The following is a 6,225-nucleotide window of genomic DNA, read 5'->3' as shown; positions in this document are numbered from 1 at the left end:
CAGATAAACATAGATCAAGAGGTGGAGGGTAAATGAGTGAAAGTCGTTAAGAACTCTGGTATAAGCATCGTGTACCTGTGTTTGTCATCCTTGTTCTTACTACTTAACGTTTAAAATGTACACGTGTATTAGTAATTATAAAGTGTAATGGTTTATGTAATTTGGACCGCCACTTTAGCAGCTGTTAGGAATATCCCTATAAACGTTAGGAATATCTCTGTCAGTAAAAAACGAAATTTCACTTAAAATAAAAATTAATATTTAGTATTCGTTTTGCAAAAGCAATCTGACTTACCATAAACCTGTCAAAATTATAATTTAGAACAGTGGTCCTCAACTTAATTCCTATTACGACCACCATTTTATCACATCCTCTTGCCAGAGATCCTCTTATAATTTCTGGTTTGTAATTAGCTTGTGTGGGATTCTTAGTATACCTATTGCGGAGATCTCACGATATCCATCTATTTCTATAATAGTAGAATATATTTCTTTTATATAGTGGATACAGTAACTTCCCTAAAAGCGAATAGATTAAAACTAACTTTGGTCAGTTCATTCATATTACAAATATCGAATCCGATCCGTCATACTGTTTCAAGATGGAGGCTGTTTGAAAGTTTTAAAGCTTCGTAATTCTCTTGATTTTGAGTCATATAATAAAAAAGTGATTTCTATTTTTAGTTAAAAAAAACTTGTTGTTAAAAAAGTAATTGAGCATTTTAAATGACTTGATAACGTGCGTGAATCAGCCATTGCCGCACTAGTGAAATCACACCATGCTCAGGTGTCTCATTAACTTTCAATTTTAATTGTATGTCAATATTCAGGTTTTGTTGCATTTGTATTTTTCTGGTATTTAAATATGCAGTTTTCATTAATTTCATATAATACCTCTTTCATTTAAATTGATTTTTTAAACAACTCGCCGTATTCGATACCCGAGCGTGTTGCCATTGTTGAAGGGTTCATTCTCACTGGATCTTTTGTGAAAACAAAGAATTTGTTTCGGGAGAAATTTCCAGGACGTTCTGTGCCAGCAAAAAGCACCATTCAGGAATTGATTGAAAAATGGCGGCGTACAGGATCGGTTCAAAATGCTCCCAGGAACAGACGACCATCTGTCTGCGCACCTGAATTAAAGATGCAAGTGGAGGAGATAATGACAAGAAGTCCTCGAAAGTCAACCAGGAGATTGAGTCAACAGGTTCATGCGAGTGAGAGAAGTTGCAGACGTGTTTTAAGGGGACTGAAGTTCAGTTTATGTGTTCACTTTATGGGCCGGTTTTACGTGCCGCACCCTGTAGAAATAACAGTATATTCATAATAATTTTTTAAAAATATTTTCCGGCATTATATTATAATTATATATCTCTCTTCCGCTTATTATCTCGACTCCATGAAACCCTCTCGCGACCCTCAGGTTGAGAAACCCTGATTTAGAAGATATATATTCCAAGTTCACATTAGAAATCTTGAGAACCCTATTGCTATTGCTAATTAAAAAAAAAACATAATTTCTCATAATTGGAAGCACATTAAAAAATTCTTACGAAATAACTTTCAAAATACAAAGAAATTATCTACTCGTAGCTAAATACTGAAATAATAATATGTATTGATTAAGTTAATCTCTATTCACAGCAAATTGTATATAAATATTTCAAAAAGGAGAAAAAAAATCTGTAATGAACATCTCGTAACAGCTGATCTGAATTAATTCACAATTTTCTTAATAGTCGTCGCTGTAATCGATTCTCAATATGAAACTCTCAAATTCTAAATAATAAATAAATAAATAAAAAATGAATTTGGCATTTGCATACAAGTTTGCGTTTAGCTGTTTACATGCATAGGTTATGAAATGCTAAATCGTTATTTTCTATACATGCAATGTTAATATACACATCAAATCAAAATTATAGTAATAGCTTTGCATACTCTCTACATAGTAACTCACTCTCAATCGATCCATACTTAAATAAAACTACGTACTGTTCGTATTCTATAACACTAGTTAACAAATTTAAACTTTTTGTTTGTTACATGAGAAAAAAATTACCTGATCTTAAAGGAACTTTTTGCGCTGAATTCGAATATGCACTCGGTTTCTCTCCATCACGTACAGTTTTCCCGTAACAGAGGGATTTTCGGGAAATTCCCTCAAAAATTTCCCTTTTTCAGATATTTTATTCCCCTAGCTCCTGTCCCCTTACATATAGTAACATAGAAATTATACCTAAGTATACCTTGATTTATATTTAATAAACTCTAAAAGTTTCGTAAAAATCGCTTTATTCTTTCTAGAGAAATAAATATATTTGTATGTATACTGTGTGCACTGTTTATTGCACCTGATAGTAATGCTTTCAGATCTCCTGAGTTGGGGGTAAAAACGATTTGCTTTATTACTACAAACACAGACATAAAAATGAATATTTACAATAGTCAACAACACACTTTCCCCCCTCCCGGTATCGTTTCCCCCTCCCCCGCGCATTTCTTTCTTTCTTGTGTTCTTGACACCTGGTGAGGGAGTTTTGTACATTTTTATATTGACGTGTGGTTTAACACTACTTCACTTTCAAAGTTGTCTTTGCTGCTAAGAGTGCTTTCATGTTTGATCTCAACGACATTATACCCAACTAAGACCAGAAGTTTAGTTTGTGATCAGTACAATGGCGTCAAGAGGACGGCGTTCGTGTGTTAACTCAATAAATAGTTTTTGTTATGTGTGTGGCCAGTTTGTAGTTAAAGGACAGTGTAGATCCATTACACCATCGGTGAAACTAGCATATTATATATATTTCGGATGTCGTGTGGGAGATCAGGACAAAACTTGGGCACCCAACATAATTTGTGCGTCGTGCTACGTCACTTTACTTGCATGGGCCAAAGGGAAACGGAGGTTCATGAAATTTGCTTTACCAATGATGTGGAGAGAACCCACCAACCATCTGGATGATTGTTATTTTTGTCTCACAGTAGTTAAGGGACATTCTAAAAAAAGCAAATACACAATAAGTTATCAAAACGTTAAATCCGCAATTAGACCTATTCCGCACGGGGATGAACTTCCACTTCCCGAGCCCCCTACCAACTGGGAAGAGATATGGCCAAAAGACTCTGATGATGATCATGACCTTGATGAACCATCGACATCAACATGTACATCCAAGGATCCATCGTTCATCCCTGACTGTGTTCGCGAGCCACATTTCATCCGGCAATATGAACTTAATGACCTAGTCCGTGATTTGCACCTGACAAAACAAGAGGCGGAACTTCTGGGATCAAGGCTCCAGCAGTGGAACTTATTGGATGCAGAAACGAACATATCAGTGTACAGGAAAAGGCATGTTCAATTTTCAAGCTATTTCTCAATGCAAGATAATGTGTGCGTATGTTCGGATATAAATGGGTTGATGGCGGAGCTAGGAATTCCTTACGTTCCAGAAGAATGGAGGTTATTTATCGACGCGTCAAAGGTCAGCCTTAAAGCTGTCCTTTTACATAATGGAAATAAAAAACCTTCTATACCACTTGCGCACTCAGTGAAGATTAAGGAATCCTATGACACCATGTCAACTTTGCTAAATCTTATAAATTACAAGGACCATTGTTGGCAAATATGTTGTGATCTCAAGGTAGTTGGTATTTTATTAGGACTGCAGTGCGGTTACACGAAGTACCAATGTTTTTTATGTTTATGGGATAGCCGAGCTGATGAAAAACATTATGAAGTGAAGGAATGGGAACCTAGAGTGAATTACGTACCTGGAGAATGCAACGTCAAATACGCTCCTTTGGTAGATCCTAATAAGATATTACTACCGCCACTTCATATCAAGTTAGGACTTATGAAAAACTTTGTCAAAGCCATGGACACATCTGGTGAAGGTTTCAAGTATTTGCGAGATAAGTTCCCTAATCTGAGTGATGCTAAGATTTCAGCGGGAGTGTTTATTGGTCCCCAAATTAGGAAATTAATGCTTGATGATAGCTTTGACAGCAAGTTAAACAGTGCTGAGCTAGCTGCCTGGACAGCATTTAAGTGTGTTGTGCGCAGCTTTCTGGGCAATAACAAAGCTGAGAGTTACACAGAAATCGTACAGGACATGATACAGAAATACAAAGAGTTGGGTTGTAGGATGTCTTTAAAAATCCACTTTTTGCACTCCCACCTCAGCTTCTTTCCTGCTAACCTAGGTGCTCTCAGCGACAAACGGGGGGAAAGATTCCACCAAGATATAATGGCAATGGAGAAAAGATACCAGGGACGATGGGATCCTTCAATGATGGGGGACTATTGTTGGGGTCTTGTTAGAGAATGCAACATTTCTTACAAAAGAAGGAAGTAGTGTACGTTTTTGTAACCCAATGGAAGTTTCATATATTGTGATAGTTTTGATTGTCTTTTCATGACCTTTTGGTACATTTGTATTATTGTTTATTGTAAATTGTCACACTTGTAAATTATATTGTATCATATTTTATATATGTGATTGTGGTAATAAAGCAAAACGTTTTACCTCAACTTAAGAGATCTAAAAGCATTACTATAAGATGCAATAAACAGTACACACAGTATACATACAAACATATTTATTTTTCTAGAAAGAATAAAGCGATTATTACGAAACTTGGAGGGTTTGTTAAATATGAATCAAAGTATACTTAGGTATAATTTCTATGTTAGTATATGCAAGTGGACAAGATCTTGGGGTGTAAAATAAACGAAAAGGGAAATTTTTGAGGGATTTTCCCGAAAATCCCTCTGTTACGGGAAAATCGTACGTGATGGAGAGAAACCGAGTGCATATTCGAATTCAGCGCAAAAAGTTCCTTTAAGAACAGGTATTTCCTTTTATGTAACAAAACCTTTGTTAACTAGTGTAATTCACATTTCAATATTTAAAATTAAACACAAGTATTATCAAAAACAATTTAATTATCTTTTGTGGGCCACTGGGCATGCATTCGTACCAGAATGAAAATAGAAAAGTAATCAGATCTAAATATTTGTGATAATTAATTTTGTACACATAGCAAACAATCATTTTATATAAAAGCACCCATTAAACTGTACTTGTTCCATTGATGTTAATTTGTTGTGATTATATGTATAATAATAAGTAACATTTTATGAAACAAAACTGTTTTGAAGAATTTTCTCAATAGGCTACTATAATTTTGAAGTCATCGAATTGGAAAAACAAAATTACATTTTTATTGGCCACGACTCTTTTATTCTGCCAAGTTATTAATAATTTAAATACGTAGTAAAATATTGTGCATTGCTCGAAAATACAGTCATTCTACTCTGTGTAAGTAGGGACAAAACAAAACTAACCACAAATCATATTAGTTGCCTTTGCAATGCTTTCACAATTTCCACTTCTTCTGCCAATGAAAGCAATTTGTACTGTAATGTTAAAACTACACAAGCACATAAAACAAGTGTGAAGTATGTGTGTAGTAACAGTGATGTGACTGTGAGATGACTGTGAACTATTGATTTAATTTGTTAAATTCCATTTTATTTTTTTACGATTATCTTCTACAGAAGCATGAACTCTTTAAAATTCTATGGAATAAATCTTTCTATTAATGTTGTACATTGCCAGACAGTTTGAATAAGCATGTATTTGTTAATTCTCGCTTTTGAAATTGTTAATAAACGCGACTAGTTTCCTTCTTTCCATTCCGCCTAGCTTGACATATCCTTGTGTACTGAACATCAGACTCATCGTTTTTTGATTAAACAAAAATATGGAGGACATCGACAGAGGGTATTCGCCACAAGATTTAGGAGAGTGCAGGATAGTCGTGAGAGGCGCATCGCTCCATTGGAGAAGAACCAATTCCATGTCTTGGGAGTACCGCATCGCCGCAGATTCAATAGAGTTCAATATCTGACTAGTAGAATGAAGGTGTAGGAGAACATCATTTGAAGACGCATCATAACGGGAGAACTCGACGCACCTGGCAGTCCAGCAGGATTAAGATCCAGTTGTTGGCTGACTCCAGTACATCCAGGCTCCTTCAGGAAAAACCATTCATTATCCAGATGACCAGGATGACACCAGTCACATCGAAATGTCAGGCTAGTGCTCATCCTTTATCTCTTAATCATAGCCTATCTCTCTCTGTCACCTTTTCTCTAACTAGTCATTTTCAAAATTAAAACATTTGAATTTTATTTAAATTCAACTATAATTTCGC

The sequence above is a fragment of the Thermobia domestica genome, chromosome 8 (genome assembly GCF_964235325.1).
Source record: "Thermobia domestica chromosome 8, izTheDome1.hap1.1, whole genome shotgun sequence".
Classification (NCBI taxonomy): domain Eukaryota; kingdom Metazoa; phylum Arthropoda; class Insecta; order Zygentoma; family Lepismatidae; genus Thermobia; species Thermobia domestica.
This window is presented reverse-complemented; position numbering follows the sequence as displayed.